Source organism: Caloenas nicobarica, unplaced genomic scaffold (genome assembly GCF_036013445.1).
Source record: "Caloenas nicobarica isolate bCalNic1 unplaced genomic scaffold, bCalNic1.hap1 Scaffold_92, whole genome shotgun sequence".
In the NCBI taxonomy this organism is placed as follows: Eukaryota; Metazoa; Chordata; class Aves; order Columbiformes; family Columbidae; genus Caloenas; species Caloenas nicobarica.
Window position 1 is genome coordinate 216718 of NW_027017721.1, and position 24932 is coordinate 241649.

Below are 24932 nucleotides of genomic sequence, written 5' to 3' on the forward strand. Positions count from 1 at the left end.
CTTGCAAGCCCTTGACATCCTACCTCTTACGGCTCCTGAGCATTGCTCTGTAGGAGATGAGGATGGTGAGCTCTGCAGTGCTCCTCAAGAAGGAATTGCCTTGGTCTTGCCACTGCTATCCAGTTGAAAAGGATTTGCATCCATGAGCCGAGCTTGGAAGGTGGCCCTGCCAGCAGATTGCCTTGCAGCGGAGAACCTCCAGCAGCCTCATGCAAGGTTTTCTTCCCTCAGCCCCTGGCCTGTGATTCCAGCAGCTCCTCAAGTGCTTCCTGTGAGATGTGCTGGGGCTGCCCCCGGGCCAGCTCTGGCAGTGGACACGGGAGGCTGCTCCTCTGGATCCTGCGTGGGGCCTGGTGACCACTGCGTTGCCGGGTGCTGGCATTGTGACATGGGGGTGACACAGCCGCATATGTGCAGCCCTTTGGAGGAAGCCTTTGGGGTGCTGGCTCCAAATCAGTCCCTGTACCCACAAAATAGGCGAGTAAGCAACCTAATAGAGTCCCTTTTTTGCAAAAAGACAGTGTGGATTTGTTGCCAGTGCAGCCTTCCTTCCAGTAGCAATACTGCCTGTAGTATCATGTATGGAGGCCTCAGGGCTCGCTCAGGGCTTGTCACGCAGAACTGCAGGCCTGACAGAGTAGAACTGCTCTCCTCTCCTCTCCTCTCCTCTCCTCTTCTCTCCTGTCCGCCAGTCCAGTATCTAAGAGACTGTTTGCCTGAAAGGACAGAGGGTTTTCAGTTCCAAAATAAATTTCAAGGACACAGAACACAATGAATTTTATTTTATTTTGTTGTTAATTTATTAATTTTCTTGATTTGATGTTAATTCATGTGATGTTTCTTCGTGTCATTTTTTTTCCCTTTGTGACTCTGTTTCAGAACCCAGGCTCACAAGCATTAGCTCAAGCCCAAGTGTAGCCAGGAGTAGGCTGAGGCATTCTTCAGTTTAGCCTGAGAAAAGATCCCTTGCAGGCTGGCAAAGGCAAGTCCCAGAGCTGCAGAGAGCAGCAGCAGGAATAGAGGCCAAGCTGTCCGTGGTTCCTGCAGAGGGAGAACCTTGACAAGGAGTTGTGAGACTGACCATGCACAAAAGAGGAGGAAGAAGAAGAAGAAGAAGAGGAAGAAGAGGAAGAAGAGGAAGAAGAGGAAGAAGAGGAAGAAGAGGAAGAAGAGGTGAGTGGTACCGTGGCACCTCTTCCAAAGCGTGACATGTAGCGATGACGAGCAGACTTTTTGCCTTCCACAACTTGTTTGGCTGCTGTGCTTCTTGGCCAGGGATGCATGAGAAGCGCTCTGGTCCCTGCCAGGCGCTTGTGTTACCTGCAGGGAGAGCTGAGAAGTGGCAGCTGCGGCTGCCAGCATGGTGGAGCATGAGCAGCCGGCTCCCAGGCCAAATGGCCCAAAGAAATGGTGGCAAGGGGCAGTGCTGAGAACTGCAGAGGAAGGCAAAAAACCGCCGGGGACCAGTGCCAATGTGCCCCGGGGGAAAAAGTTCCTTTGTGAGCCCAGTGCTGGCCATGGGCTGTTCCCTGAGCATGTGAGCCAGACCTGGCTCCTTGTCCCACAGGCTGCTCATGCTTCCCAGGAGCTGCCCAAGCCCTATCCTCCCTTGAGCTGGAGCTATGTCGCGGACTTGCCAGAGTGCCCAAGTGCCTCTGAGCTGATGGAGCTTGTGGGCAAGAATCCTTGCTGTCCCTGTGTAGGACACCAGTGGGTGTTCCAAAGCACTGCAAGCCCTTGCAAGCCCTTGCAAGCCCTCGACATCCTATCTCTTACGGCTCCTGAGCGTTGCTCTGTAGGAGATGAGGATGGTGAGCTGTGCAGTGCTCCTCAAGAAGGAATTGCCTTGGTCTTGCCACTGCTATCCAGTTGAAAAGGATTTGCATCCATGAGCCGAGCTTGGAAGGTGGCCCTGCCAGCAGATTGCCTTGCAGCGGAGAACCTCCAGCAGCCTCATGCAAGGTTTTCTTCCCTCAGCCCCTGGCCTGTGATTCCAGCAGCTCCTCAAGTGCTTCCTGTCAGATGTGCTGGGGCTGCCCCCAGGCCAGCTCTGGCAGTGGACATGGGAGGCTGCTCCTCTGGATCCTGCGTGGGGCCTGGTGACCACTGCGTTGCCGGGTGCTGGCATTGTGACATGGGGGTGACACAGCCGCATATGTGCAGCCCTTTGGAGGAAGCCTTTGGGGTGCTGGCTCCAAATCAGTCCCTGTACCCACAAAATAGGGGAGTAAGCAACCTAATAGAGTCCCTTTTTCGCAAAAAGACAGTGTGGATTTGTTGCCAGTGCAGCCTTCCTTCCAGTAGCAATACTGCCTGTAGTATCATGTATGGAGGCCTCAGGGCTCGCTCAGGGCTTGTCACGCAGAACTGCAGGCCTGACAGAGTAGAACTGCTCTCCTCTCCTCTCCTCTCCTCTCCTCTCCTCTCCTCTCCTCTCCTCTCCTCTCCTCTCCTCTCCTCTCCTCTCCTCTCCTCTCCTCTCCTCTCCTCTTCTTTTCTCTCCTGTCTGCCAGTCCAATATCTAAGAGACTGTTTGCCTGAAAGGACAGAGGGTTTTCAGTTCCAAAATCAATTTCAAGGACACAGAACACAATGAATTTTATTTTATTTTGTTGTTAATTTATTAATTTTCTTGATTTTATGTTAATTCATGTGATGTTTCTTCGTGTCATTTTTTTTCCCTTTGTGACTCTGTTTCAGAACCCAGACTCACAAGCATTAGCTCAAGCCCAAGTGTAGCCAGGAGTAGGCTGAGGCATTCTTCAGTTTAGCCTGAGAAAAGATCCCTTGCAGGCTGGCAAAGGCAAGTCCCAGAGCTGCAGAGAGCAGCAGCAGGAATAGAGGCCAAGCTGTCCGCAGTTCCTGCAGAGGGAGAACCTTGACAAGGAGTTGTGGGACTGACCATGCACAAAAGAGGAGGAAGAAGAAGAAGAAGAGGAAGAAGAGGAAGAAGAGGTGAGTGGTACCGTGGCATCTCTTCCAAAGCGTGACATGTAGCGATGACGAGCAGACTTTTTGCCTTCCACAACTTGTTTGGCTGCTGTGCTTCTTGGCCAGGGATGCATGAGAAGCGCTCTGGTCCCTGCCAGGCGCTTGTGTTACCTGCAGGGAGAGCTGAGAAGTGGCAGCTGCGGCTGCCAGCATGGTGGAGCATGAGCAGCCGGCTCCCAGGCCAAATGGCCCAAAGAAATGGTGGCAAGGGGCGGTGCTGAGAACTGCAGAGGAAGGCAAAAAACCGCCGGGGACCAGTGCCAATGTGCCCCAGGGGGAAAAAGTGCCTTGCTGAGCCCAGTGCTGGCCATGGGCTGTTCCCTGAGCATGTGAGCCAGACCTGGCTCCTTGTCCCACAGGCTGCTCATGCTTCCCAGGAGCTGCCCAAGCCCTATCCTCCCTTGAGCTGGAGCTATGTCGCGGACTTGCCAGAGTGCCCAAGTGCCTCTGAGCTGATGGACCTTGTGGGCAAGAATCCTTGCTGTCCCTGTGTAGGACACCAGTGGGTGTTCCAAAGCACTGCAAGCCCTTGCAAGCCCTTGCAAGCCCTCGACATCCTACCTCTTACGGCTCCTGAGCGTTGCTCTGTAGGAGATGAGGATGGTGAGCTCTGCAGTGCTCCTCAAGAAGGAATTGCCTTGGTCTTGCCACTGCTATCCAGTTGAAAAGGATTTGCATCCATGAGCCGAGCTTGGAAGGTGGCCCTGCCAGCAGATTGTCTTGCAGCGGAGAACCTCCAGCAGCCTCATGCAAGGTTTTCTTCCCTCAGCCCCTGGCCTGTGATACCAGCAGCTCCTCAAGTGCTTCCTGTGAGATGTGCTGGGGCTGCCCCCGGGCCAGCTCTGGCAGTGGACACGGGAGGCTGCTCCTCTGGATCCTGCGTGGGGCCTCGTGACGACTGCGTTGCCGGGTGCTGGCATTGTGACATGGGGGTGACACAGCCACATATGTGCAGCCCTTTGGAGGAAGCCTTTGGGGTGCTGGCTCCAAATCAGTCCCTGTAGCTACAAAATAGGGGAGTAAGCAACCTAATAGAGTCCCTTTTTTGCAAAAAGACAGTGTGGATTTGTTGCCAGTGCAGCCTTCCCTCTAGTAGCAATACTGCCTGTAGTATCATGTATGGAGGCCTCAGGGCTCGCTCAGGGCTTGTCACGCAGAACCGCAGCCTGACAGAGCAGAACTGCTCTCCTCTCCTCTCCTGTCCTCTCCTCTCCTCTCCTCTCCTCTCCTCTCCTCTCCTCTCCTCTCCTCTCCTGTCCGCCAGTCCAATATCTAAGAGACTGTTTGACTGAAAGGACAGAGGAGTTTCAGTTCCAAAATCAATTTCAAGGACACATAACACAATGAATTTTATTTTATTTTGTTGTTAATTTAGTAATTTTCTTGATTTTATGTTAATTCATGTGATGTGTCTTTGTGTCATTTTTTTTCCCTTTGTGACTCTGTTTCAGAACCCAGGCTCACAAGCATTAGCTCAAGCCCAAGTGTAGCCAGGAGTAGGCTGAGGCATTCTTCAGTTTAGCCTGAGAAAAGATCCCTTGCAGGCTGGCAAAGGCAAGTCCCAGAGCTGCAGAGAGCAGCAGCAGGAATAGAGGCCAAGCTGTCCGCGGTTCCTGCAGAGGGAGAACCTTGACAAGGAGTTGTGGGACTGACCATGCACAAAAGAGGAGGAAGAAGAAGAAGAAGAGGAAGAAGAGGAAGAAGAGGTGAGTGGTACTGTGGCATCTCTTCCAAAGCGTGACATGTAGCGATGACGAGCAGACTTTTTGCCTTCCACAACTTGTTTGGCTGCTGTGCTTCTTGGCCAGGGATGCATGAGAAGCGCTCTGGTCCCTGCCAGGTGCTTGTGTTACCTGCAGGGAGAGCTGAGAAGTGGCAGCTGCGGCTGCCAGCATGGTGGAGCATGAGCAGCCGGCTCCCAGGCCAAATGGCCCAAAGAAATGGTGGCAAGGGGCAGTGCTGAGAACTGCAGAGGAAGGCAAAAAACCGCCGGGTCCAGTGCCAATGTGCCGCGGGGGAAAAAGTTCCTTGCTGAGCCCAGTGCTGGCCATGGGCTGTTCCCTGAGCATGTGAGCCAGACCTGGCTCCTTGTCCCACAGGCTGCTCATGCTTCCCAGGAGCTGCCCAAGCCCTATCCTCCCTTGAGCTGGAGCTATGTTGCGGACTTGCCAGAGTGCCCAAGTGCCTCTGAGCTGATGGAGCTTGTGGGCAAGAATCCTTGCTGTCCCTGTGTAGGACACCAGTGGGTGTTCCAAACCACTGCAAGCCCTTGCAAGCCCTTGCAAGCCCTTGACATCCTACCTCTTACGGCTCCTGAGCATTGCTCTGTAGGAGATGAGGATGGTGAGCTCTGCAGTGCTCCTCAAGAAGGAATTGCCTTGGTCTTGCCACTGCTATCCAGTTGAAAAGGATTTGCATCCATGAGCCGAGCTTGGAAGGTGGCCCTGCCAGCAGATTGCCTTGCAGCGGAGAACCTCCAGCAGCCTCATGCGAGGTTTTCTTCCCTCAGCCCCTGGCCTGTGATTCCAGCAGCTCCTCAAGTGCTTCCTGTGAGATGTGCTGGGGCTGCCCCCGGGCCAGCTCTGGCAGTGGACACGGGAGGCTGCTCCTCTGGATCCTGCGTGGGGCCTGGTGACCACTGCGTTGCCGGGTGCTGGCATTGTGACATGGGGGTGACACAGCCGCATATGTGCAGCCCTTTGGAGGAAGCCTTTGGGGTGCTGGCTCCAAATCAGTCCCTGTACCCACAAAATAGGCGAGTAAGCAACCTAATAGAGTCCCTTTTTTGCAAAAAGACAGTGTGGATTTGTTGCCAGTGCAGCCTTCCTTCCAGTAGCAATACTGCCTGTAGTATCATGTATGGAGGCCTCAGGGCTCGCTCAGGGCTTGTCACGCAGAACTGCAGGCCTGACAGAGTAGAACTGCTCTCCTCTCCTCTCCTCTCCTCTCCTCTTCTCTCCTGTCCGCCAGTCCAGTATCTAAGAGACTGTTTGCCTGAAAGGACAGAGGGTTTTCAGTTCCAAAATAAATTTCAAGGACACAGAACACAATGAATTTTATTTTATTTTGTTGTTAATTTATTAATTTTCTTGATTTGATGTTAATTCATGTGATGTTTCTTCGTGTCATTTTTTTTCCCTTTGTGACTCTGTTTCAGAACCCAGGCTCACAAGCATTAGCTCAAGCCCAAGTGTAGCCAGGAGTAGGCTGAGGCATTCTTCAGTTTAGCCTGAGAAAAGATCCCTTGCAGGCTGGCAAAGGCAAGTCCCAGAGCTGCAGAGAGCAGCAGCAGGAATAGAGGCCAAGCTGTCCGTGGTTCCTGCAGAGGGAGAACCTTGACAAGGAGTTGTGAGACTGACCATGCACAAAAGAGGAGGAAGAAGAAGAAGAAGAAGAGGAAGAAGAGGAAGAAGAGGAAGAAGAGGAAGAAGAGGAAGAAGAGGTGAGTGGTACCGTGGCACCTCTTCCAAAGCGTGACATGTAGCGATGACGAGCAGACTTTTTGCCTTCCACAACTTGTTTGGCTGCTGTGCTTCTTGGGCAGGGATGCATGAGAAGCGCTCTGGTCCCTGCCAGGCGCTTGTGTTACCTGCAGGGAGAGCTGAGAAGTGGCAGCTGCGGCTGCCAGCATGGTGGAGCATGAGCAGCCGGCTCCCAGGCCAAATGGCCCAAAGAAATGGTGGCAAGGGGCAGTGCTGAGAACTGCAGAGGAAGGCAAAAAACCGCCGGGGACCAGTGCCAATGTGCCCCGGGGGAAAAAGTTCCTTTGTGAGCCCAGTGCTGGCCATGGGCTGTTCCCTGAGCATGTGAGCCAGACCTGGCTCCTTGTCCCACAGGCTGCTCATGCTTCCCAGGAGCTGCCCAAGCCCTATCCTCCCTTGAGCTGGAGCTATGTCGGGGACTTGCCAGAGTGCCCAAGTGCCTCTGAGCTGATGGAGCTTGTGGGCAAGAATCCTTGCTGTCCCTGTGTAGGACACCAGTGGGTGTTCCAAAGCACTGCAAGCCCTTGCAAGCCCTTGCAAGCCCTCGACATCCTATCTCTTACGGCTCCTGAGCGTTGCTCTGTAGGAGATGAGGATGGTGAGCTCTGCAGTGCTCCTCAAGAAGGAATTGCCTTGGTCTTGCCACTGCTATCCAGTTGAAAAGGATTTGCATCCATGAGCCGAGCTTGGAAGGTGGCCCTGCCAGCAGATTGCCTTGCAGCGGAGAACCTCCAGCAGCCTCATGCAAGGTTTTCTTCCCTCAGCCCCTGGCCTGTGATTCCAGCAGCTCCTCAAGTGCTTCCTGTCAGATGTGCTGGGGCTGCCCCCAGGCCAGCTCTGGCAGTGGACATGGGAGGCTGCTCCTCTGGATCCTGCGTGGGGCCTGGTGACCACTGCGTTGCCGGGTGCTGGCATTGTGACATGGGGGTGACACAGCCGCATATGTGCAGCCCTTTGGAGGAAGCCTTTGGGGTGCTGGCTCCAAATCAGTCCCTGTACCCACAAAATAGGGGAGTAAGCAACCTAATAGAGTCCCTTTTTCGCAAAAAGACAGTGTGGATTTGTTGCCAGTGCAGCCTTCCTTCCAGTAGCAATACTGCCTGTAGTATCATGTATGGAGGCCTCAGGGCTCGCTCAGGGCTTGTCACGCAGAACTGCAGGCCTGACAGAGTAGAACTGCTCTCCTCTCCTCTCCTCTCCTCTCCTCTCCTCTCCTCTCCTCTCCTCTCCTCTCCTCTCCTCTCCTCTCCTCTCCTCTTCTCTCCTGTCTGCCAGTCCAATATCTAAGAGACTGTTTGCCTGAAAGGACAGAGGGTTTTCAGTTCCAAAATCAATTTCAAGGACACAGAACACAATGAATTTTATTTTATTTTGTTGTTAATTTATTAATTTTCTTGATTTTATGTTAATTCATGTGATGTTTCTTCGTGTCATTTTTTTTCCCTTTGTGACTCTGTTTCAGAACCCAGACTCACAAGCATTAGCTCAAGCCCAAGTGTAGCCAGGAGTAGGCTGAGGCATTCTTCAGTTTAGCCTGAGAAAAGATCCCTTGCAGGCTGGCAAAGGCAAGTCCCAGAGCTGCAGAGAGCAGCAGCAGGAATAGAGGCCAAGCTGTCCGCAGTTCCTGCAGAGGGAGAACCTTGACAAGGAGTTGTGGGACTGACCATGCACAAAAGAGGAGGAAGAAGAAGAAGAAGAGGAAGAAGAGGAAGAAGAGGTGAGTGGTACCGTGGCATCTCTTCCAAAGCGTGACATGTAGCGATGACGAGCAGACTTTTTGCCTTCCACAACTTGTTTGGCTGCTGTGCTTCTTGGCCAGGGATGCATGAGAAGCGCTCTGGTCCCTGCCAGGCGCTTGTGTTACCTGCAGGGAGAGCTGAGAAGTGGCAGCTGCGGCTGCCAGCATGGTGGAGCATGAGCAGCCGGCTCCCAGGCCAAATGGCCCAAAGAAATGGTGGCAAGGGGCGGTGCTGAGAACTGCAGAGGAAGGCAAAAAACCGCCGGGGACCAGTGCCAATGTGCCCCAGGGGGAAAAAGTGCCTTGCTGAGCCCAGTGCTGGCCATGGGCTGTTCCCTGAGCATGTGAGCCAGACCTGGCTCCTTGTCCCACAGGCTGCTCATGCTTCCCAGGAGCTGCCCAAGCCCTATCCTCCCTTGAGCTGGAGCTATGTCGCGGACTTGCCAGAGTGCCCAAGTGCCTCTGAGCTGATGGAGCTTGTGGGCAAGAATCCTTGCTGTCCCTGTGTAGGACACCAGTGGGTGTTCCAAAGCACTGCAAGCCCTTGCAAGCCCTTGCAAGCCCTCGACATCCTATCTCTTACGGCTCCTGAGCGTTGCTCTGTAGGAGATGAGGATGGTGAGCTGTGCAGTGCTCCTCAAGAAGGAATTGCCTTGGTCTTGCCACTGCTATCCAGTTGAAAAGGATTTGCATCCATGAGCCGAGCTTGGAAGGTGGCCCTGCCAGCAGATTGTCTTGCAGCGGAGAACCTCCAGCGTCCTCATGCAAGGTTTTCTTCCCTCAGCCCCTGGCCTGTGATTCCAGCAGCTCCTCAAGTGCTTCCTGTGAGATGTGCTGGGGCTGCCCCCGGGCCAGCTCTGGCAGTGGACACGGGAGGCTGCTCCTCTGGATCCTGCGTGGGGCCTGGTGACCACTGCGTTGCCGGGTGCTGGCATTGTGACATGGGGGTGACACAGCCGCATATGTGCAGCCCTTTGGAGGAAGCCTTTGGGGTGCTGGCTCCAAATCAGTCCCTGTAGCTACAAAATAGGGGAGTAAGCAACCTAATAGAGTCCCTTTTTTGCAAAAAGACAGTGTGGATTTGTTGCCAGTGCAGCCTTACTTCCAGTAGCAATACTGCCTGTAGTATCATGTATGGAGGCCTCAGGGCTCGCTCAGGGCTTGTCACGCAGAACTGCAGGCCTGACAGAGCAGAACTGCTCTCCTCTCCTCTCCTCTCCTCTCCTCTCCTCTCCTCTCCTCTTCTCTTCTCTCCTCTCCTCTCCTCTTCTCTTCTCTCCTGTCTGCCAGTCCAATATCTAAGAGACTGTTTGCCTGAAAGGACAGAGGGTTTTCAGTTCCAAAATAAATTTCAAGGACACAGAACACAATGAATTTTATTTTATTTTGTTGTTAATTTATTAATTTTCTTGATTTTATGTTAATTCATGTGATGTTTCTTCGTGTCATTTTTTTTCCCTTTGTGACTCTGTTTCAGAACCCAGGCTCACAAGCATTAGCTCAAGCCCAAGTGTAGCCAGGAGTAGGCTGAGGCATTCTTCAGTTTAGCCTGAGAAAAGATCCCTTGCAGGCTGGCAAAGGCAAGTCCCAGAGCTGCAGAGAGCAGCAGCAGGAATAGAGGCCAAGCTGTGCGCGGTTCCTGCAGAGGGAGAACCTTGACAAGGAGTTGTGGGACTGACCATGCACAAAAGAGGAGGAAGAAGAAGAAGAAGAGGAAGAAGAGGAAGAAGAGGTGAGTAGTACTGTGGCATCTCTTCCAAAGCGTGACATGTAGCGATGACGAGCAGACTTTTTGCCTTCCACAACTTGTTTGGCTGCTGTGCTTCTTGGCCTGGGATGCATGAGAAGCGCTCTGGTCCCTGCCAGGTGCTTGTGTTACCTGCAGGGAGAGCTGAGAAGTGGCAGCTGCGGCTGCCAGCATGGTGGAGCATGAGCAGCCGGCTCCCAGGCCAAATGGCCCAAAGAAATGGTGGCAAGGGGCCGTGCTGAGAACTGCAGAGGAAGGCAAAAATCCGCCGGGGACCAGTGCCAACGTGCCCCGGGGGAAAAAGTTCCTTGCTGAGCCCAGTGCGGGCCATGGGCTGTTTCCTGAGCATGTGAGCCAGACCTGGCTCCTTGTCCCACAGGCTGCTCATGCTTCCCAGGAGCTGCCCAAGCCCTATCCTCCCTTGAGCTGGAGCTATGTCGCGGAATTGCCAGAGTGCCCAAGTGCCTCTGAGCTGATGGACCTTGTGGGCAAGAATCCTTGCTGTCCCTGTGTAGGACACCAGTGGGTGTTCCAAAGCACTGCAAGCCCTTGCAAGCCCTTGCAAGCCCTCGACATCCTATCTCTTACGGCTCCTGAGCGTTGCTCTGTAGGAGATGAGGATGGTGAGCTCTGCAGTGCTCCTCAAGAAGGAATTGCCTTGGTCTTGCCACTGCTATCCAGTTGAAAAGGATTTGCATCCATGAGCCGAGCTTGGAAGGTGGCCCTGCCAGCAGATTGTCTTGCAGCGGAGAACCTCCAGCGTCTTCATGCAAGGTTTTCTTCCCTCAGCCCCTGGCCTGTGATTCCAGCAGCTCCTCAAGTGCTTCCTGTCAGATGTGCTGGGGCTGCCCCCGGGCCAGCTCTGGCAGTGGACACGGGAGGCTGCTCCTCTGGATCCTGCGTGGGGCCTGGTGACCACTGCGTTGCCGGGTGCTGGCATTGTGACATGGGGGTGACACAGCCGCATATGTGCAGCCCTTTGGAGGAAGCCTTTGGGGTGCTGGCTCCAAATCAGTCCCTGTAGCTACAAAATAGGGGAGTAAGCAACCTAATAGAGTCCCTTTTTTGCAAAAAGACAGTGTGGATTTGTTGCCAGTGCAGCCTTACTTCCAGTAGCAATACTGCCTGTAGTATCATGTATGGAGGCCTCAGGGCTCGCTCAGGGCTTGTCACGCAGAACTGCAGGCCTGACAGAGCAGAACTGCTCTCCTCTCCTCTCCTCTCCTCTCCTCTCCTCTCCTCTCCTCTCCTCTCCTCTCCTCTCCTCTCCTCTCCTCTTCTTTTCTCTCCTGTCTGCCAGTCCAATATCTAAGAGACTGTTTGCCTGAAAGGACAGAGGGTTTTCAGTTCCAAAATAAATTTCAAGGACACAGAACACAATGAATTTTATTTTATTTTGTTGTTAATTTATTAATTTTCTTGATTTTATGTTAATTCATGTGATGTTTCTTCGTGTCATTTTTTTTCCCTTTGTGACTCTGTTTCAGAACCCAGACTCACAAGCATTAGCTCAAGCCCAAGTGTAGCCAGGAGTAGGCTGAGGCATTCTTCAGTTTAGCCTGAGAAAAGATCCCTTGCAGGCTGGCAAAGGCAAGTCCCAGAGCTGCAGAGAGCAGCAGCAGGAATAGAGGCCAAGCTGTCCGCAGTTCCTGCAGAGGGAGAACCTTGACAAGGAGTTGTGGGACTGACCATGCACAAAAGAGGAGGAAGAAGAAGAAGAAGAGGAAGAAGAGGAAGAAGAGGTGAGTGGTACCGTGGCATCTCTTCCAAAGCGTGACATGTAGCGATGACGAGCAGACTTTTTGCCTTCCACAACTTGTTTGGCTGCTGTGCTTCTTGGGCAGGGATGCATGAGAAGCGCTCTGGTCCCTGCCAGGCGCTTGTGTTACCTGCAGGGAGAGCTGAGAAGTGGCAGCTGTGGCTGCCAGCATGGTGGAGCATGAGCAGCCGGCTCCCAGGCCAAATGGCCCAAAGAAATGGTGGCAAGGGGCGGTGCTGAGAACTGCAGAGGAAGGCAAAAAGCCGCCGGGGACCAGTGCCAATGTGCCCCAGGGGGAAAAAGTGCCTTGCTGAGCCCAGTGCTGGCCATGGGCTGTTCCCTGAGCATGTGAGCCAGACCTGGCTCCTTGTCCCACAGGCTGCTCATGCTTCGCAGGAGCTGCCCAAGCCCTATCCTCCCTTGAGCTGGAGCTATCTGGCGGACTTGCCAGAGTGCCCAAGTGCCTCTGAGCTGATAGACCTTGTGGGCAAGAATCCTTGCTGTCCCTGTGTAGGACACCAGTGGGTGTTCCAAAGCACTGCAAGCCCTTGCAAGCCCTTGCAAGCCCTCGACATCCTATCTCTTAGGGCTCCTGAGCGTTGCTCTGTAGGAGATGAGGATGGTGAGCTGTGCAGTGCTCCTCAAGAAGGAATTGCCTTGGTCTTGCCACTGCTATCCAGTTGAAAAGGATTTGCATCCATGAGCCGAGCTTGGAAGGTGGCCATGCCAGCAGATTGTCTTGCAGCGGAGAACCTCCAGCAGCCTCATGCAAGGTTTTCTTCCCTCAGCCCCTGGCCTGTGATTCCAGCAGCTCCTCAAGTGCTTCCTGTCAGATGTGCTGGGGCTGCCCCCGGGCCAGCTCTGGCAGTGGACACGGGAGGCTGCTCCTCTGGATCCTGCGTGGGGCCTGGTGACCACTGCGTTGCCGGGTGCTGGCATTGTGACATGGGGGTGACACAGCCGCATATGTGCAGCCCTTTGGAGGAAGCCTTTGGGGTGCTGGCTCCAAATCAGTCCCTGTACCTACAAAATAGGGGAGTAAGCAACCTAATAGAGTCCCTTTTTTGCAAAAAGACAGTGTGGATTTGTTGCCAGTGCAGCCTTCCTTCCAGTAGCAATACTGCCTGTAGTATCATGTATGGAGGCCTCAGGGCTCGCTCAGGGCTTGTCACGCAGAACTGCAGGCCTGACAGAGCAGAACTGCTCTCCTCTCCTCTCCTCTCCTCTCCTCTCCTCTCCTCTCCTCTCCTCTTCTCTTCTCTCCTCTCCTCTCCTCTTCTCTTCTCTCCTGTCTGCCAGTCCAATATCTAAGAGACTGTTTGCCTGAAAGGACAGAGGGTTTTCAGTTCCAAAATCAATTTCAAGGACACAGAACACAATGAATTTTATTTTATTTTGTTGTTAATTTATTGATTTTCTTGATTTTATGTTAATTCATGTGATGTTTCTTCGTGTCATTTTTTTTCCCTTTGTGACTCTGTTTCAGAACCCAGGCTCACAAGCATTAGCTCAAGCCCAAGTGTAGCCAGGAGTAGGCTGAGGCATTCTTCAGTTTAGCCTGAGAAAAGATCCCTTGCAGGCTGGCAAAGGCAAGTCCCAGAGCTGCAGAGAGCAGCAGCAGGAATAGAGGCCAAGCTGTCCGCAGTTCCTGCAGAGGGAGAACCTTGACAAGGAGTTGTGGGACTGACCATGCACAAAAGAGGAGGAAGAAGAAGAAGAAGAGGAAGAAGAGGAAGAAGAGGTGAGTGGTACCGTGGCATCTCTTCCAAAGCGTGACATGTAGCGATGACGAGCAGACTTTTTGCCTTCCACAACTTGTTTGGCTGCTGTGCTTCTTGGGCAGGGATGCATGAGAAGCGCTCTGGTCCCTGCCAGGCGCTTGTGTTACCTGCAGGGAGAGCTGAGAAGTGGCAGCTGCGGCTGCCAGCATGGTGGAGCATGAGCAGCCGGCTCCCAGGCCAAATGGCCCAAAGAAATGGTGGCAAGGGGCGGTGCTGAGAACTGCAGAGGAAGGCAAAAAACCGCCGGGGACCAGTGCCAATGTGCCCTGGGGGAAAAAGTTCCTTGCTGAGCCCAGTGCTGGCCATGGGCTGTTCCCTGAGCATGTGAGCCAGACCTGGCTCCTTGTCCCACAGGCTGCTCATGCTTCCCAGGAGCTGCCCAAGCCCTATCCTCCCTTGAGCTGGAGCTATGTCGCGGACTTGCCAGAGTGCCCAAGTGCCTCTGAGCTGATGGAGCTTGTGGGCAAGAATCCTTGCTGTCCCTGTGTAGGACACCAGTGGGTGTTCCAAAGCACTGCAAGCCCTTGCAAGCCCTTGCAAGACCTCGACATCCTACCTCTTACGGCTCCTGAGCGTTGCTCTGTAGGAGATGAGGATGGTGAGATGTGCAGTGCTCCTCAAGAAGGAATTGCCTTGGTCTTGCCACTGCTATCCAGTTGAAAAGGATTTGCATCCATGAGCCGAGCTTGGAAGGTGGCCCTGCCAGCAGATTGCCTTGCAGCGGAGAACCTCCAGCAGCCTCATGCAAGGTTTTCTTCCCTCAGCCCCTGGCCTGTGATTCCAGCAGCTCCTCAAGTGCTTCCTGTGAGATGTGCTGGGGCTGCCCCCGGGCCAGCTCTGGCAGTGGACACGGGAGGCTGCTCCTCTGGATCCTGCGTGGGGCCTGGTGACCACTGCGTTGCCGGGTGCTGGCATTGTGACATGGGGGTGACACAGCCGCATATGTGCAGCCCTTTGGAGGAAGCCTTTGGGGTGCTGGCTCCAAATCAGTCCCTGTACCTACAAAATAGGGGAGTAAGCAACCTAATAGAGTCCCTTTTTTGCAAAAAGACAGTGTGGATTTCTTGCCAGTGCAGCCTTACTTCCAGTAGCAATACTGCCTGTAGTATCATGTATGGAGGCCTCAGGGCTCGCTCAGGGCTTGTCACGCAGAACTGCAGGCCTGACAGAGCAGAACTGCTCTCCTCTCCTCTCCTCTCCTCTCCTCTTCTCTTCTCTCCTGTCTGCCAGTCCAATATCTAAGAGACTGTTTGCCTGAAAGGACAGAGGGTTTTCAGTTCCAAAATCAATTTCAAGGACACAGAACACAATGAATTTTATTTTATTTTGTTGTTAATTTATTAATTTTCTTGATTTTATGTTAATTCATGTGATGTTTCTTCGTGTCATTTTTTTTCCCTTTGTGACTCTGTTTCAGAACCCAGGCTCACAAGCATTAGCTCAAGCCCAAGTGTAGCCAGGAGTAGGCTGAGGCATTCTTCAGTTTAGCCTGAGAAAAGATCCCTTGCAGGCTGGCAAAGGCAAGTCCCAGAGCTGCAGAGAGCAGCAGCAGGAATAGAGGCCAAGCTGTCCGCAGTTCCTGCAGAGGGAGAACCTTGACAAGGAGTTGTGGGACTGACCATGCACAAAAGAGGAGGAGGAAGAAGAAGAAGAGGAAGAAGAGGAAGAAGAGGTGAGTGGTACCGTGGCATCTCTTCCAAAGCGTGACATGTAGCTATGACGAGCAGACTTTTTGCCTTCCACAACTTGTTTGGCTGCTGTGCTTCTTGGGCAGGGATGCAGGAGAAGCGCTCTGGTCCCTGCCAGGCGCTTGTGTTAGCTGCAGGGACAGCTGAGAAGTGGCAGCTGCGGCTGCCATGATGGTGGAGCATGAGCAGCCGGCTCCCAGGCCAAATGGCCCAAAGAAATGGTGGCAAGGGGCGGTGCTGAGAACTGCAGAGGAAGGCAAAAAACCGCCGGGGACCAGTGCCAATGCGCCCCGGGGGAAAAAGTTCCTTGCTGAGCCCAGTGCTGGCCATGGGCTGTTCCCTGAGCATGTGAGCCAGACCTGGCTCCTTGTCCCACAGGCTGCTCATGCTTCCCAGGAGCTGCCCAAGCCCTATCCTCCCATGAGCTGGAGCTATGTCGCGGACTTGCCAGAGTGCCCAAGTGCCTCTGAGCTGATGGGCCTTGTGGGCAAGAATCCTTGCTGTCCCTGTGTAGGACACCAGTGGGTGTTCCAAAGCACTGCAAGCCCTTGCAAGCCCTTGCAAGCCCTCGACATCCTATCTCTTACGGCTTCTGAGCGTTGCTCTGTAGGAGATGAGGATGGTGAGCTGTGCAGTGCTCCTCAAGAAGGAATTGCCTTGGTCTTGCCACTGCTATCCAGTTGAAAAGGATTTGCATCCATGAGCCGAGCTTGGAAGGTGGCCCTGCCAGCAGATTGTCTTGCAGCGGAGAACCTCCAGCAGCCTCATGCAAGGTTTTCTTCCCTCAGCCCCTGGCCTGTGATTCCAGCAGCTCCTCAAGTGCTTCCTGTCAGATGTGCTGGGGCTGCCCCCGGGCCAGCTCTGGCAGTGGACACAGGAGGCTGCTCCTCTGGATCCTGCGTGGGGCCTGGTGACCACTGCGTTGCCGGGTGCTGGCATTGTGACATGGGGGTGACACAGCCACATATGTGCAGCCCTTTGGAGGAAGCCTTTGGGGTGCTGGCTCCAAATCAGTCCCTGTAGCTACAAAATAGGGGAGTAAGCAACCTAATAGAGTCCCCTTTTTGCAAAAAGACAGTGTGGATTTGTTGCCAGTGCAGCCTTCCTTCCAGTAGCAATACTGCCTGTAGTATCATGTATGGAGGCCTCAGGGCTCGCTCAGGGCTTGTCACACAGAACTGCAGGCCTGACAGAGCAGAACTGCTCTACTCTCCTCTCCTCTCCTCTCCTCTGCCCTCCTCTCCTTTCTTCTCCTCTCCTCTCCTCTCCTCTCCTCTCCTCTCCTCACCTCTCCTTTCCTCTCCTCTCCTCTTCTCTTCTCTCCTGTCTGCCAATCCAATATCTAAAAGACTGTTTGCCTGAAAGGACAGTGGGTTTTCAGTTCCAAAATAAATTTCAAGGACACATAACACAATGAATTTTATTTTATTTTGTTGTTAATTTATTAATTTTCTTGATTTTATGTTAATTCATGTGATGTTTCTTCGTGTCATTTTTTTTCCCTTTGTGACTCTGTTTCAGAACCCAGGCTCACAAGCATTAGCTCAAGCCCAAGTGTAGCCAGGAGTAGGCTGAGGCATTCTTCAGTTTAGCCTGAGAAAAGATCCCTTGCAGGCTGGCAAAGGCAAGTCCCAGAGCTGCAGAGAGCAGCAGCAGGAATAGAGGCCAAGCTGTGCGCGGTTCCTGCAGAGGGAGAACCTTGACAAGGAGTTGTGGGACTGACCATGCACAAAAGAGGAGGAAGAAGAAGAAGAAGAAGAAGAAGAAGAGGAAGAAGAGGAAGAAGAGGTGAGTGGTACCGTGGCATCTCTTCCAAAGCGTGACATGTAGCGATGACGAGCAGACTTTTTGCCTTCCACAACTTGTTTGGCTGCTGTGCTTCTTGGGCAGGGATGCATGAGAAGCGCTCTGGTCCCTGCCAGGCGCTTGTGTTAGCTGCAGGGAGAGCTGAGAAGTGGCAGCTGCGGCTGCCAGCATGGTGGAGCATGAGCAGCCGGCTCCCAGGCCAAATGGCCCAAAGAAATGGTGGCAAGGGGCCGTGCTGAGAACTGCAGAGGAAGGCAAAAAACCGCCGGGGACCAGTGCCAATGTGCCCCGGGGGAAAAAGTTCCTTGCTGAGCCCAGTGCTGGCCATGGGCTGTTCCCTGAGCATGTGAGCCAGACCTGGCTCCTTGTCCCACAGGCTGCTCATGCTTCCCAGGAGCTGCCCAAGCCCTATCCTCCCTTGAGCTGGAGCTATGTCGCGGACTTGCCAGAGTGCCCAAGTGCCTCTGAGCTGATAGACCTTGTGGGCAAGAATCCTTGCTGTCCCTGTGTAGGACACCAGTGGGTGTTCCAAAGCACTGCAAGCCCTTGCAAGCCCTTGCAAGCCCTCGACATCCTATCTCTTACGGCTCCTGAGCGTTGCTGTGTAGGAGATGAGGATGGTGAGCTGTGCAGTGCTCCTCAAGAAGGAATTGCCTTGGTCTTGCCACTGCTATCCAGTTGAAAAGGATTTGCATCCATGAGCCGAGCTTGGAAGGTGGCCCTGCCAGCAGATTGTCTTGCAGCAGAGAACCTCCAGCGGCCTCATGCAAGGTTTTCTTCCCTCAGCCCCTGGCCTGTGATTCCAGCAGCTCCTCAAGTGCTTCCTGTCAGATGTGCTGGGGCTGCCCCCGGGCCAGCTCTGGCAGTGGACACGGGAGGCTGCTCCTCTGGATCCTGCATGGGGCCTCGTGACCACTGCGTTGCCGGGTGCTGGCATTGTGACATGGGGGTGACACAGCCGCATATGTGCAGCCCTTTGGAGGAAGCCTTTGGGGTGCTGGCTCCAAATCTGTCCCTGTAGCTACAAAATAGGGGAGTAAGCAACCTAATAGAGTCCCTTTTTTGCAAAAAGACAGTGTGGATTTGTTGCCAGTGCAGCCTTCCTTCCAGTAGCAATATTGCCTGTAGTATCATGTACGGAGGCCTCAGGGCTCGCTCAGGGCTTGTCACGCAGAACTGCAGGCCTGACAGAGCAGAACTGCTCTCCTCTCCTCTCCTCTCCTCTCCTCTCCTCTCCTCTCCTCTCCTCTCCTCTCCTCTCCTCTCCTCTCCTCTCCTCTTCTCTTCTCTCCTGTCCGCCAGTCCAATATCTAAGAGATTGTTTGCCTGAAAGGACAGAGGGTTTTCAGTTCCAAAATCAATTTCAAGGACACATAACACAATGAATTTTATTTTATTTTGTTGTTAATTTAGTAATTTTCTTGATTTTATGTTAATTCATGTTATGTTTCTTCGTGTCAATTTTTTTCCCTTTGTGACTCTGTTTCAGAACCCAGGCTCTGAGCATTAGCTCAAACCCAAGTGTAGCCAGGAGTAGGTTGAGGCATTCTTCAGTTAGCCTGAGAAAAGATCCCTTGCAGGCTGGCAAAGGCAAGTCCCAGAGCTGTAGAGAGCAGCAGCAGGAATAGAGGCCAAGCTGTGCGCGGTTCCTGCAGAGGGAGAACCTTGACAAGGAGTTGTGGGACTGACCATGCACAAAAGAGGAGGAAGAAGAAGAAGAAGAGAAGAAGAAGAAGAAGAGGAAGAAGAGGAAGAAGAGGAAGAAGAGGTGAGTGGTACCGTGGCATCTCTTCCAAAGCGTGACATGTAGCGATGACGAGCAGACTTTTTGCCTTCCACAACTTGTTTGGCTGCTGTGCTTCTTGGGCAGGGATGCATGAGAAGCGCTCTGGTCCCTGCCAGGTGCTTGTGTTACCTGCAGGGAGAGCTGAGAAGTGGCAGCTGCGGCTGCCAGCATGGTGGAGCATGAGCAGCTGGCTCCCAGGCCAAATGGCCCAAAGAAATGGTGGCAAGGGGCGGTGCTGAGAACTGCAGAGGAAGGCAAAAAACCGCCGGGGACCAGTGCCAATGTGCCCCGGGGGAAAAAGTTCCTTTGTGAGCCCAGTGCTGGCCATGGGCTGTTCCCTGAGCATGTGAGCCAGACCTGGCTCCTTGTCCCACAGGCTGCTCATGCTTCCCAGGAGCTGCCCAAGCCCTATCCTCCCTTGAGCTGGAGCTATCTGGCGGACTTGCCAGAGTGCCCAAGTGCCTCTGAGCTGATAGACCTTGTGGGCAAGAATCCTTGCTGTCCCTGTGTAGGACACCAGTGGGTGTTCCAAAGCACTGCAAGCCCTTGCAAGCCCTTGCAAGCCCTCGACATCCTACCTCTTACGGCTCCTGAGCATTGCTCTGTAGGAGATGAGGATGGTGAGCTGTGCAGTGCTCCTCAAGAAGGAATTGCCTTGGTCTTGCCACTGCTATCCAGTTGAAAAGGATTTGCATCCATGAGCCGAGCTTGGAAGGTGGCCCTGCCAGCACATTGTCTTGCAGCGGAGAACCTCCAGCAGCCTCATGCAAGGTTTTCTTCCCTCAGCCCCTGGCCTGTGATTCCAGCAGCTCCTCAAGTGCTTCCTGTCAGATGTGCTGGGGCTGCCCCCGGGCCAGCTCTGGCAGTGGACACGGGAGGCTGCTCCTCTGGATCCTGCGTGGGGCCTCGTGACCACTGCGTTGCCGGGTGCTGGCATTGTGACATGGGGGTGACACAGCCGCATATGTGCAGCCCTTTGGAGGAAGCCTTTGGGGTGCTGGCTCCAAATCAGTCCCTGTAGCTACAGAATAGGGGAGTAAGCAACCTAATAGAGTCCCTTTATTGCAAAAAGACAGTGTGGATTTGTTGCCAGTGCAGCCTTACTTCCAGTAGCAATACTGCCTGTAGTATCATGTATGGAGGCCTCAGGGCTCGCTCAGGGCTTGTCACGCAGAACTGCAGGCCTGACAGAGCAGAACTGCTCTCCTCTCCTCTCCTCTCCTCTCCTCTCCTCTCCTCTCCTCTCCTCTCCTCTCCTCTCCTCTCCTCTCCTCTCCTCTCCTCTCCTCTCCTCTCCTCTCCTCTCCTCTTCTCTTCTCTCCTGTCCGCCAGTCCAATATCTAAGAGATTGTTTGCCTGAAAGGACAGAGGGTTTTCAGTTCCAAAATCAATTTCAAGGACACAGAACACAATGAATTTTATTTTATTTTGTTGTTAATTTATTAATTTTCTTGATTTTATGTTAATTCATGTTATGTTTCTTCGTGTCATTTTTTTTCCCTTTGTGACTCTGTTTCAGAAGCCAGGCTCACAAGCATTAGCTCAAGCCCAAGTGTAGCCAGGAGTAGGCTGAGGCATTCTTCAGTTTAGCCTGAGAAAAGATCCCTTGCAGGCTGGCAAAGGCAAGTCCCAGAGCTGCAGAGAGCAGCAGCAGGAATAGAGGCCAAGCTGTCCGCAGTTCCTGCAGAGGGAGAACCTTGACAAGGAGTTGTGGGACTGACCATGCACAAAAGAGGAGGAAGAAGAAGAAGAAGAAAAAGAAGAAGAAGAAGAAGAAGAGGAAGAAGAAGAAGAAGAGGAAGAAGAGGTGATTGGTACCGTGGCATCTCTTCCAAAGCGTGACATGTAGCGATGACGAGCAGACTTTTTGCCTTCCACAACTTGTTTGGCTGCTGTGCTTCTTGGCCAGGGATGCATGAGAAGCGCTCTGGTCCCTGCCAGGTGCTTGTGTTAGCTGCAGGGAGAGCTGAGAAGTGGCAGCTGCGGCTGCCAGCATGGTGGAGCATGAGCAGCCGGCTCCCAGGCCAAATGGCCCAAAGAAATGGTGGCAAGGGGCGGTGCTGAGAACTGCAGAGGAAGGCAAAAAACCGCCGGGGACCAGTGCCAATGTGCCGCGGGGGAAAAAGTTCCTTGCTGAGCCCAGTGCTGGCCATGGGCTGTTCCCTGAGCATGTGAGCCAGACCTGGCTCCTTGTCCCACAGGCTGCTCATGCTTCCCAGGAGCTGCCCAAGCCCTATCCTCCCATGAGCTGGAGCTATGTCGCGGACTTGCCAGAGTGCCCAAGTGCCTCTGAGCTGATGGACCTTGTGGGCAAGAATCCTTGCTGTCCCTGTGTAGGACACCAGTGGGTGTTCCAAAGCACTGCAAGCCCTTGCAAGCCCTTGCAAGCCCTCGACATCCTGTCTCTTACGGCTCCTGAGCGTTGCTCTGTGGGAGATGAGGATGGTGAGCTGTGCAGTGCTCCTCAAGAAGGAATTGCCTTGGTCTTGCCACTGCTATCCAGTTGAAAAGGATTTGCATCCATGAGCCGAGCTTGGAAGGTGGCCCTGCCAGCAGATTGTCTTGCAGCGGAGAACCTCCAGCAGCCTCATGCAAGGTTTTCTTCCCTCAGCCCCTGGCCTGTGATTCCAGCAGCTCCTCAAGTGCTTCCTGTCAGATGTGCTGGGGCTGCCCCCAGGCCAGCTCTGGCAGTGGACACGGGAGGCTGCTCCTCTGGATCCTGCGTGGGGCCTCGTGACCACTGCGTTGCCGGGTGCTGGCATTGTGACATGGGGGTGACACAGCCGCATATGTGCAGCCCTTTGGAGGAAGCCTTTGGGGTGCTGGCTCCAAATCAGTCCCTGTACCTACAAAATAGGGGAGTAAGCAACCTAATAGAGTCCCTTTATTGCAAAAAGACAGTGTGGATTTGTTGCCAGTGCAGCCTTACTTCCAGTAGCAATACTGCCTGTAGTATCATGTATGGAGGCCTCAGGGCTCGCTCAGGGCTTGTCACGCAGAACTGCAGGCCTGACAGAGCAGAACTGCTCTCCTCTCCTCTCCTCTCCTCTCCTCTCCTCTCCTCTCCTCTCCTCTCCTCTCCTCTCCTCTCCTCTTCTCTTCTCTCCTGTCCGCCAGTCCAATATCTAAGAGATTGTTTGCCTGAAAGGACAGAGGGTTTTCAGTTCCAAAATCAATTTCAAGGACACAGAACACAATGAATTTTATTTTATTTTGTTGTTAATTTATTAATTTTCTTGATTTTATGTTAATTCATGTTATGTTTCTTCGTGTCATTTTTTTTCCCTTTGTGACTCTGTTTCAGAACCCAGACTCACAAGCATTAGCTCAAGCCCAAGTGTAGCCAGGAGTAGGCTGAGGCATTCTTCAGTTTAGCCTGAGAAAAGATCCCTTGCAGGCTGGCAAAGGCAAGTCCCAGAGCTGCAGAGAGCAGCAGCAGGAATAGAGGCCAAGCTGTCCGCAGTTCCTGCAGAGGGAGAACCTTGACAAGGACTTGTGGGACTGACCATGCACAAAAGAGGAGGAAGAAGAAGAAGAAGAAAAAGAAGAAGAAGAAGAAGAAGAGGAAGAAGAAGAAGAAGAGGAAGAAGAGGTGATTGGTACCGTGGCATCTCTTCCAAAGCGTGACATGTAGCGATGACGAGCAGACTTTTTGCCTTCCACAACTTGTTTGGCTGCTGTGCTTCTTGGCCAGGGATGCATGAGAAGCGCTCTGGTCCCTGCCAGGTGCTTGTGTTAGCTGCAGGGAGAGCTGAGAAGTGGCAGCTGCGGCTGCCAGCATGGTGGAGCATGAGCAGCCGGCTCCCAGGCCAAATGGCCCAAAGAAATGGTGGCAAGGGGCGGTGCTGAGAACTGCAGAGGAAGGCAAAAAACCGCCGGGGACCAGTGCCAATGTGCCGCGGGGGAAAAAGTTCCTTGCTGAGCCCAGTGCTGGCCATGGGCTGTTCCCTGAGCATGTGAGCCAGACCTGGCTCCTTGTCCCACAGGCTGCTCATGCTTCCCAGGAGCTGCCCAAGCCCTATCCTCCCATGAGCTGGAGCTATGTCGCGGACTTGCCAGAGTGCCCAAGTGCCTCTGAGCTGATGGAGCTTGTGGGCAAGAATCCTTGCTGTCCCTGTGTAGGACACCAGTGGGTGTTCCAAAGCACTGCAAGCCCTTGCAAGCCCTTGCAAGCCCTCGACATCCTGTCTCTTACGGCTCCTGAGCGTTGCTCTGTGGGAGATGAGGATGGTGAGCTGTGCAGTGCTCCTCAAGAAGGAATTGCCTTGGTCTTGCCACTGCTATCCAGTTGAAAAGGATTTGCATCCATGAGCCGAGCTTGGAAGGTGGCCCTGCCAGCAGATTGTCTTGCAGCGGAGAACCTCCAGCAGCCTCATGCAAGGTTTTCTTCCCTCAGCCCCTGGCCTGTGATTCCAGCAGCTCCTCAAGTGCTTCCTGTCAGATGTGCTGGGGCTGCCCCCGGGCCAGCTCTGGCAGTGGACACGGGAGGCTGCTCCTCTGGATCCTGCGTGGGGCCTGGTGACCACTGCGTTGCCGGGTGCTGGCATTGTGACATGGGGGTGACACAGCCGCATATGTGCAGCCCTTTGGAGGAAGCCTTTGGGGTGCTGGCTCCAAATCAGTCCCTGTAGCTACAAAATAGGGGAGTAAGCAACCTCATAGAGTCCCTTTTTGCAAAAAGACAGTGCGGATTTGTTGCCAGTGCAGCCTTACTTTCAGTAGCAATACTGCCTGTAGTATCATGTATGGAGGCCTCAGGGCTCGCTCAGGGCTTGTCACGCAGAACTGCAGGCCTGACAGAGCAGAACTGCTCTCCTCTCCTCTCCTCTCCTCTCCTCTCCTCTCCTCTCCTCTCCTCTCCTCTCCTCTCCTCTCCTCTCCTCTCCTCTCCTCTTCTCTTCTCTCCTGTCCGCCAGTCCAATATCTAAGAGATTGTTTGCCTGAAAGGACAGAGGGTTTTCAGTTCCAAAATCAATTTCAAGGACACAGAACACAATGAATTTTATTTTATTTTGTTGTTAATTTATTAATTTTCTTGATTTTATGTTAATTCATGTGATGTTTCTTCGTGTCATTTTTTTTCCCTTTGTGACTCTGTTTCAGAAGCCAGGCTCACAAGCATTAGCTCAAGCCCAAGTGTAGCCAGGAGTAGGCTGAGGCATTCTTCAGTTTAGCCTGAGAAAAGATCCCTTGCAGGCTGGCAAAGGCAAGTCCCAGAGCTGCAGAGAGCAGCAGCAGGAATAGAGGCCAAGCTGTCCGCAGTTCCTGCAGAGGGAGAACCTTGACAAGGACTTGTGGGACTGACCATGCACAAAAGAGGAGGAAGAAGAAGAAGAAGAAAAAGAAGAAGAAGAAGAAGAAGAGGAAGAAGAAGAAGAAGAGGAAGAAGAGGTGATTGGTACCGTGGCATCTCTTCCAAAGCGTGACATGTAGCGATGACGAGCAGACTTTTTGCCTTCCACAACTTGTTTGGCTGCTGTGCTTCTTGGCCAGGGATGCATGAGAAGCGCTCTGGTCCCTGCCAGGTGCTTGTGTTAGCTGCAGGGAGAGCTGAGAAGTGGCAGCTGCGGCTGCCAGCATGGTGGAGCATGAGCAGCCGGCTCCCAGGCCAAATGGCCCAAAGAAATGGTGGCAAGGGGCGGTGCTGAGAACTGCAGAGGAAGGCAAAAAACCGCCGGGGACCAGTGCCAATGTGCCGCGGGGGAAAAAGTTCCTTGCTGAGCCCAGTGCTGGCCATGGGCTGTTCCCTGAGCATGTGAGCCAGACCTGGCTCCTTGTCCCACAGGCTGCTCATGCTTCCCAGGAGCTGCCCAAGCCCTATCCTCCCATGAGCTGGAGCTATGTCGCGGACTTGCCAGAGTGCCCAAGTGCCTCTGAGCTGATGGAGCTTGTGGGCAAGAATCCTTGCTGTCCCTGTGTAGGACACCAGTGGGTGTTCCAAAGCACTGCAAGCCCTTGCAAGCCCTTGCAAGCCCTCGACATCCTGTCTCTTACGGCTCCTGAGCGTTGCTCTGTGGGAGATGAGGATGGTGAGCTGTGCAGTGCTCCTCAAGAAGGAATTGCCTTGGTCTTGCCACTGCTATCCAGTTGAAAAGGATTTGCATCCATGAGCCGAGCTTGGAAGGTGGCCCTGCCAGCAGATTGTCTTGCAGCG